Source organism: Chelonoidis abingdonii, unplaced genomic scaffold (assembly GCF_003597395.2).
Source record: "Chelonoidis abingdonii isolate Lonesome George unplaced genomic scaffold, CheloAbing_2.0 scaffold1085, whole genome shotgun sequence".
Lineage (NCBI taxonomy): Eukaryota > Metazoa > Chordata > Testudines > Testudinidae > Chelonoidis > Chelonoidis abingdonii.
Genome location: NW_027425346.1, coordinates 2,135 through 11,492, shown reverse-complemented (window position 1 = coordinate 11,492; position 9,358 = coordinate 2,135). Strand labels below are relative to the sequence as shown.

The following is a 9,358-nucleotide window of genomic DNA, read 5'->3' as shown; positions in this document are numbered from 1 at the left end:
GTACCCTTCTTTTCATTTTGCCAAATCTGCTGCGAAAGTATTCTTAAAATGAACATGTGCTGGTTGTCATCCAAGACTGCTATAACATGAAATATATGGCAGAATGTGAGTAAAACAGAACAGGAGACATTCAATTCTCCCCAAAGGTGTTCAGTGACAAATTCAGTTAGTGCATTATTTTTTTAATGAGCGTCATCAGCACGGAAGCATGTTCTCTGGAATGGCCGAAACATGAAGGGGCACACACAAATGTTTAGCACATCTGGCATTAAATACCTTGCAATGCCATCTACAAACGTGCCAAGTGAACTCTTGTTTTCACCTTCAGGTGACATTGTAAACAAGAAGCGGTCAGCGTTATCTCCCATAAATGTAAATAAACTTGTTTCTCTTAGTGATTGGCTGAACAAGAGGAAGGACTGAGTGGACTTGTAGGCTCTAAAGTTTTATGTTGTTTTGTTTTTGAGTGCAGTTATGTAACAAAAAAAATCTACAGTTGTACATTCCACTTTCACCAAAAAGAGACTGCACCACAGTACTTGTAATATTTTTTTGTTTATCATTTTTACCGGGCAAATATTTGTAATAAAAAATAACAAAGTGAGCACTGTAGACTTTGTATTCTGTGTTGTAATTGAAATCAATATATTTTAAAATGTAGAATAACATTCAAAAATATTTAATAAATTACAATTGACATTCTATTATTGTTTAACAGTGTGATTAAAACTTGTGATTAATTGTGATTTTTTTAATCACAATTAATTATTTTGAGTTAATCGCCTAAGTTAACTGCAATTAATTGACAGCCCTACTTTTAACCAGTTACTGATTCATGCGAGGACCTTCCCCCTTATCTCATGACTGCTTGCTTTGCTTAAGACTCTTTGGTGAGGGAACTTGTCAAAGGCTTTCTGAAAGTCTAAGTACTGGATCAACTTTGTTCACACACTTGTTGACTCCCTCAAAGAATTCTAATAGATTGGTGAGGGCCAACTTCCCTTTACAACAACCATGTACAGTTGATTGACAACAAGTCATGTTCATCTATGAGTCTGATAATTCTGTTCTTTACTAGAGTTTCAACCAATTTGCCGAGTACTGGAGTTAAGCTTACCGGTCTAAAAGAATAGCTCAGGTTTGGGAGTCTCCCTCGCATTCTCTGCAGTGAAGACTAACGCAAAGAATTCATTTAGTTTCTCTGCAATGGCTTTATCTTCTTTGAGTTCTCCTTTAGCACCTCGATCATCCAGCGGCCCCACTGCTTGTTTAACAGCCTTCTTACTTTTGATGTACTTCAAAAAAATTGCTGTTCCTTTTGAGTCTTTAGCTAGTTGCTCTTCAAATTCTTTTTTGGCCTTCCTAATTAGATTTATACACTTCACTTTCCAGAGTTTATGCTCCTTTCTATTTTTGTCAATAAGTTTTACCTTTCAGTTTTTAAAGGATGCCTTTCTAACCCTAACCACTTCTTTTAGTTTGTCATTTAGCCAATGGCACTTCTTGGTCCTCTTACTATGTTTTTTAATTTGGGGTACACATTTAATCTGAGGCTCTATTCTGTTGTTTTTTAAAAGTTTCCATTCCACTTGCAGGCATTGCACTTTTGGAGCTGTACACTTTAATTTCAGTGTAACTAGTTTTCTCAGTATTGTGTAGTTCCCCTTTCTGAAATTAAATGCTATTTTCGTGCACTTCTTTTGTGTTAAATCCCCCACAGGGATGTTAAATTTAATTATACAGTATTGTGGTCACTATTATCAAATGGTTCAGCTCTATTCACCTATTGGACAAAATCCTGTGCTTCACTTAGGACTAAATCAAGAATTGCATCTTCTCTTGTGGAATTAGGGTGAGATTTTTAAAGTTATTTAGCTGCCTAACACCCACTGATTTAGATGGGAGTTAACTGACTAAAAAAAATCAAGCCATTGGAGCTCACTTCTGCTTCCTGTGTGACACTGTTATACCAAGTGTCAGAGGGGTAGCCGTGTTAGTCTGGATCTATAAAAGCAGCAGAGAATCCTGTGGCACCTTATAGACTAACAGACGTTTTGGAGCACGAGCTTTCGTCGGATGCACTGTTATACCAGGTGCCAGCTCTTGCCAAGGCTATAGGGGTCAGATAAGAACTGACAATTTCATAGCTGGAAACAGACCAGCTCACCTGTATGTTAATATTGTTCAGTTCATAAGGATGTGTTTAGTGTTTAGACTTAATGAAAATCTTGTGCTATGCTGCATATATTGCTCTCAATTATCTATATCCCATGTTATAAAGTGATAGCAAGTATCTGCATCGTAAACCTCTGTGACTAAGGGTTTGTCTTCACTACCGGGGAGGTGTCTAGTGAAGACCCACTAAATTGACAGCAGAGCACCTTACAGCCGACTCCAGTACTCTAGCTGCCCCAGAAGAGTATGGGAGAATGTCTCCCATCAACGCAGCACAGTGAAAACACTGCGGTAATTTGACCTAAGCTACGTCGACTCCAGTTATGTTATTCACATGGCTGGAGTAGCGTAACTTAGGTTGACTTACCCCGGTAGTGAAGACAAGTCCATAGTAACTCCTCAAACAGGGACGAAGCCTTGGGTAATGCAAATGAAGGATTCTGACATGAAGGTGTCAGTTCTTGTGCACTGAAAGCAAATAAGCCACTGTGCAAGATCAAGGATCAAAGACTTCAAGTGCATTCTTCCACCTTCCCAGCATGAACATGTGACCCGTGTATGCTGTCCTGTCAGCTTGGATTCTGTTGGAAGATTTTTTAAAAATGCTTACAAGGAAAAATCTTCATCTCTTGCCTGTTTGGATTCCAACAGGGCTAGAATTACTGAACCAGAAACCAGCAATCCTGGGAGTTACACTGGGTTAGCCCTAAAAGACATTTGGAAACTGGCAGATTATTACACCTCTCTTCCCTTTTGAAATTATGAACTAACTCATTTGTGCATTTATTTGTGCCTGCTCTAAGCTTTCCATAACCCTCATTTCTTTTTTTTTAACTTAATAAATCCTTCATTAGTTTACTGTAGGATTGCCTGCAAGCATTTTCTTTGGTATGAGATCTAACATGCAAATTGATCTGGGTGAGAGACTGGTCTTTTGGGACTGGGTATAACCTGGAGTAAAGCAACATAGTCTAGTTTGCTGGGGTGGGTACATGGACCAGAGTACCAAGGAGACTGTCTGTGACTTCTGGCTTTGGGCTTATAGTGCCTAAAGGGCTTTCACTTGTTCCTTGGCTGGTGAAATCTAAGTATAATGCTCTCAGTTTTGGGGTTTTGTGCCCTATTTATGGCAGTCTGCTCTGTGTGAGGTGCCCACACTCCTAACTCACTCCAGACAGTGTGATGCCTCGTATATCACATATTCCCATTAGCTTTGCTCAGAGTTATGCTGGTGCAAAGAATGGAATTTCTGACCCGCAAATGGTCAGCACTGTTGTTTCAGTGATATGACTTGTGCAGGTGGGGTTTCATCCCACACTCACTGAAGTCATTGGCAAAGCTCTAACCAATATTAATGGTGCAGCATCAGGGTTTTAATCTTTTGCTGGTTAATAAAATCCCACCCAAGAAAGTAAATAAACCGCAGTCTTATGAGGAGACAAATTTGTACAACCTTTTCCTTGTCGGAGGAAAGAGTATGACACTTACGAATTGTTTGATCACGTTCCCCTAAAAAAAAATGAAAATTAATATACATTATTATTAGGAGTATTTTTTACTAGGAGAGTCAGCTGTTTGACTTTTCTGAAAGTGGCACAGGAACTGTTTATCTGATGGCTCTTCGAAGGGTGTCGTGTTCTCAACGTCAACAGAAAAAGGTTTTCCTGTCTCCATCTCTTACCTGTTGTTTCTCACTATTGCCAGTACTCACGTTAAGACAGAGAGCTCATTTCTTTTGAAACCCCTGTTTTTCAGTGTGTATACGTTTTTCATATTATCTACTGGTCATAAAATTTATGAGGCTTAATCTCCTCTCAATTTCTTTGCAACATTAAATGCAATGACAAACTGCTCCTAAAATAAAATCTCACACAATCTTTATGATAATTCAATTCTGTATAAAAAATTAACTTGTCAGAGGAAGGAAAAGGACACTTCTAACTCCCCAAATGTATTGGGATGGAGGAGGGAATAGGTGAACAGTGGGTGGGGAGGGGGCAGAAAAGAGTGAGGACTGCATAAGATTTTGTTTCCCCCCAACCTGTCCCCTAAGTGCTCCAATGAGTGAGTTGAATTGAGGCAGTTCTGCGGGAGAAATACTCCGTGCCTGGTCAAGGGTGATGCAGATCACGACCCACTGGAGCAGAGGGGAACCTTCATAACATTTCCCTGTGCATCTGGTGACGTGAAATTTGTCAGGTTTAGTCTAATCCAGGGGGCTCAAACTCGAAGGATCATGACGGCCACACAAGGACGTACATTGGCCTGAGGGTCGCATCACTGACACCTCCCCCCTGCGCCTCAGCCCCACCCCTTCCCTGAAGCCCCGCCCCTGCCCCGCCTCTTTCCTCCCCTTCCCTGCCCCCATTCCAACCCCTTCTCCAAAATTCCCACCCCAGCTCTGCCCTCTCCCTGCCCCCAGTGGCTGCAGGAGAGGTGTGGGGTGTGGTGGGAGTCATGGCAGGGAGTTGGGGTGTGGGGTGCAGGAGGGGTGAGGGGTGCTGCAGGGCGTTGTGGTGCAGGAGCGGTGCAGGGAGCTTAGTGCAGGGGGTTAGGGTGCAGGAGCGGTGTGGGGTGCATCAGGGGGCTCAGGGCAGGGAGTCGGGGTGCAGGAGGGGTACGGGGTGTGGCAGGGGGTTCAGGGCAAGGGGTCAGGGTGCAGGGTGCAGCAGGGGCTATGGCTGCAGGAGAGGTTGTGGGGGTGGGTTCTGGCCCAGTGCGCACTGTGTGTTGCTCTTGCTTCAGGCACACCCCCCCCCACTGCGGCGGCCAATGGGAGCTGCCTGAAGCAAGAGCAACACACAGACCCCAGTTCCCTGCCTCCCCCAGATTCTGGCTGCTTCCCAGGGCAGTGTGGGGACAGGGCAGGCAAGCAGGGAGGGAGGGAGGGAGCCTGCCCTACCCCCAGTGCACTCTAGGTAAACACTGGGGAGGGCGAGGGGACCGTGGGGAGCTCGTGGGCCACAGGAAATAACCCCGCGGGCCGTGTGTTTTAGACTCCTGGCTTAATCCCAATGTATTTTTAAAATCAAATTAAATCACTGCTCCCGAATGAAATTACACACAATCCCTGTGATGATTCAACTTTGACCAAACTATTTACTTGTCAGATGAGGGAAAAGGGACATTTGGGGGCGCACAATGTTCCTGGTCCCCCACTTCGTGGTGCCTCCAGCACTGAGTGAATTTCACCCTCAGAGAAGATACATTATAAATAATGTTTTCTTTATGGTTTCCAATTCCCTACATACTGAACTGTTATCAATTCATTAGCTCTGATATTTCACATGACTTTCCCGTTGATGTCTGTTTATTAATTATTATTATTATTAATAAGACTATTACATAAGAACGGCCAGACTGGGTCAGACCACAGGTCCATCTAGCCCAGCATCCTGTCTTCCAACAGTGGCCAATGCCAGGTGCCCCAGAGGGAATGAACAGAACAGGTCATCAAATGAGCCATCCCCTGTCGCCCATTCCCAGCTTCTGGCAAACAGGCCAGGACTAGCAGCAAAGTACTTCACAGGAGATGTTCAATTAAGAGAAAATTGAACTAAATATTTTAAAAGCTATTTCCCTAAACATACACAAATAAAGCAAACGAATATATAAAATCAAATCTGGAATATTTTCAGTTAATGCAGATTGAAAGGAGTGTTTTCGTTTCAATTCCTAGAACCTGGAAAACATTTCATTCATGTTTGACTAATTTTGTGTCTACACTAGAGATAAATATTCAAAAGATGAAATAATTAAACTTGAGGAGACAAGGTTGTACAAAAGATTTACTTCTTGGAGGAAAGAATATGAGACTTACCAATTTCTCTATCCCGTTCTCCTAAAATAAACAGAAATAACTATAAATTATTAAGATTTTTTTCTCTTTATTATGCAATTGTCTGAGTTTTGTGAAAGTCACACAGTGATTATATAATTCATGAGCTTTTGATAGGTTTAATGTTCTCAACACCAGGAGAAAAAGGTTTTCCTTTCTCCATTTCCTTTTCTCAAATTGTCAGTACTCAAGATTAGGATGAGAGCTGATGTCTATTCAGTCCCCTACTTTTTACTATGTATAACTTTTTCATATAACCTTTTGGGGTGAAATTTATCAGGATTTGTCTCATCACAATTGCTTTTTAACATTAAATGAAATGGCAAACAACTGCTCTCAAAATAAAATTACACACGCTCTTTATAATGACCTCACTTTCTACCAAATATTTACTTGTCAGATGAGGAAAAGGCTCTTTACTAATTCACAGTGTCTACTGGGACTTGGGAGGGAATAACTGCACAGGTGGATGGAAAGTGGGCAGAAAATAGTGGCTCATGGACAGGGGTTTGGATCAACTGACCCCCTCCCTGAAGTGCTCCAGTCAGCTTAATTGAGGAAATTCTGGGGGGAGACACTTTCTATGCCTGGTAATGGGCTGATGCAAATCACTACCCTCTGGAGCAAAGAGGAACTTCAATAATATTTCCTTCTCTGTGCCACTGCTGGAGCGGGGAGTGGGGCAGTGCAGCTATCTGTTTCCCCTGCTTGGCCCAGTCGAAAATTTCATTCTTGTTCTTTTTTCATTTATTAGAAGAACATTTCTTGTTAATTTCACTATATTTTCTCCTGTAACATTTACCTTTTATTTTCAATAAATATTTAACAGTGAGGCCACTGACACCAAACAAACCCACCAGGATCACACACAGAGCCACCATCCAGGGATTCAGTCTTGGGAAAAAGTGATCTGAAAAATAAAACCCCAGGATTTGCATTAGTTTGGAAGCAGGGACAAAGTCAATTTTTTTTTTTGTATTGCACACAAATAAATAAAAACTGCTCATCAAGACTTGTGTGTCACAAGAGTGAAAACGTCACGTTATCTACACTAAAGACCAGAAACTGATTTTAAAAATGACTCCAACCAACACAGCTTTAACAATTATTCATATGTGAATGAACAGGCCTGATCTGATTCATTGGTATTCAGAGATTCTTAGAGTTCAACGGCAAATTGGCTGATAACTGACCTGCTATATAAATTGTTGATTCCTTTTCTTGATTGAGAAAGGTGTTCCTGATCCAACAGGACAAGTTTTGGTTTGAATGTCTTTTATAACAACAGAATTTTCTGTTTCAAACAGGACATTATCCCCCAGGGATTTTGCTTCAGAGAGCGATGATAATTCTTGCCCATTGAGATCTCTCCACAGTACCTCTGGCTCTGGATACCACCCAGTTGATTGGCAAAGCACCCGGATCCCTCCGTCCTGGTAACTATCCACAGAGATAAGAGGATTGGAGCCTAAACCTAGAAGAAAATTACATAAATGTGTGTTAATTCCACGAGTTAGCTTAAAAGCTAGAAGGACGAGAGATAGATTGTGGATCCCTTACTCTGACTAGAGATCACTTATTCATGCAAAAGGGATAAATGAATACTGGAATCTGTGAATTCCCATTACGTACACAGGAGAACACGTAAACAAATATTTAAAATAATTTCACTGAGTCAGTAAGACATATTGCCCTCTCAGCCCAAGAGCAATGGAATGTTGAACACATTGGGAAATTTGGCCATTTAAATATCTAAATGGGATATGATTTTTTCAAAAATCCCTTTTTAGTGCATTGGATAGACATTTTGTTGGTTTGCTTTTTAAATTAATAAATCTAACTTGCTCCATGGTTACAGTGTCAAAACAGCAGGGGACAAATGCTCAGCCTTATCTACTAGTGGTAAATACAAAACTTCTACCCCGCCCCCATTATATGGCCTCAGCCAATCAAAGCTGCAGGAGATTTTGACTGTGCCACTAAATAACGATCAGTAGTGATCACATCAGAAGGCCACATAAACCTAGCAGTCCCACCTTAGCCATACGGCCTCAAGATGACTGCAGAGAAATTGGAAGGCCATGAGCTTGTCTGCTGTAGCACTTCAGCGTAGACACTACCTATGCCAAAGGGAGGACTTCTCCTGGCACCATAGGTAATACACCTCCCCGAGAGGCAGTAACTAGGTTTCTTCTGTTGACCCAGTTCTGTCTGCATGGAGACTTAGGCTATGTCTACACTTGCAAAGTTTTTTCACTGACAGTTTTGTCAGTGATAGAAAAGCTCTAAAAGAAAAACACTGGTTTGTGTTCACAGGAGACCCTGCCCTCAGCCGCTGCCTCTTTCCCTGACTGCACAGCACATTCTGTCTGCTCTGCCTCTGTTGGCATTGTGGGAGGCAGCAGGAGCTTTCCACAATAATAATTTGTTTTGTGCCCTGGTGCAGTGACAGCACCGGCTGTTAGAGCAGAACTAAAAGAGAGGGGCGCATACCTACAGGCAGGACTGACAAGCTTCAAAGAGCAGCCACTCCCACTCTGCATTTTGGGACAGCTCTGGAGGGCAATTAGCCTAGTGAAAGCAATCAAGAGTTTTCCCTGCTACATCAGCCAAAAGCATCAGCACAAAAAAGCAAAAAGACTCTTGTTAGGATGGTTCTATTTTTGCACTGAATCTCAGCAGTTTAGGCACAAAAATGTGGATTTCCAGTGAAGACGCTAGCATGGTTTTTGCACAAAAACCTGACTTTTTGCACTAAAACTGTGAAGTGCAGACATTAGTTTTAGGTCAGCTTCATTACGTTGCTCGGGGGGCGCGGGGCAGGAGGGAGGATATATTCTTCACACCCCTGAGTGATGTAGTTAAACTGACCTAATTGTCTAGTGTAAACCAGACCCATATTTGTCTACACTTACAGTTTTGCAGCGCTGGCCGTTACAGCTGTGGTTGTACAGCTGTGTACGGCCAGCGCTGCAGTGTGTCCACACTGACAGCGACCAGCGCTGCAGTGTGTCCACACTTGCACCAGTTGCAGCGCTGTTGTGAGTGTGCATGTGGAGTCTATCCACAGAATCCTCGTCCCATTTTTTCGCGTGGTTGTGGAAGGGACGGAAGGTCGGGTTCATCCGCTTCCTGTTGCCAACGACTCCGTGATGCCTGGGAATCGGACTTCCCATGTCCTAAGAGGGCCCCGGCACTTAGGCAGCCTTTTTTTTTTAAAAAAAACTTACCCGTCCCCAGCTGCGGTCTGTCATGTCCACGCTCTTTGAGTGAAGCAGAACTGCGGGAGTGCGGCATGGCCTGCCGCTTTCCCAGCTAGAGCTCCAGCCGGGCGCGGGGCCTGCG

At 42.7% G+C, this 9,358-nt stretch overlaps 1 long non-coding RNA gene across 2 annotated transcripts; it reads right to left on the bottom strand.

Moving 5' to 3' along the window:
- Window positions 1-628: 628 nt before the first annotated feature.
- LOC116836061 (uncharacterized) lies at window positions 629-8,069 on the bottom strand. 2 transcript variants are annotated; one of them, XR_012654979.1, is made up of 4 exons: window positions 7,207-8,069; window positions 6,816-6,923; window positions 5,996-6,016; window positions 629-3,684 (listed from the first exon to the last, which is right to left on the bottom strand). It is a non-coding gene; the product is annotated as an uncharacterized LOC116836061 (long non-coding RNA). The 2 variants fall into 2 exon arrangements; XR_012654978.1 differs by lacking the exon at window positions 629-3,684 and having other exon boundaries at window positions 4,956-6,013; window positions 7,207-8,067.
- Between the last annotated feature and the right edge of the window lie 1,289 nt (window positions 8,070-9,358).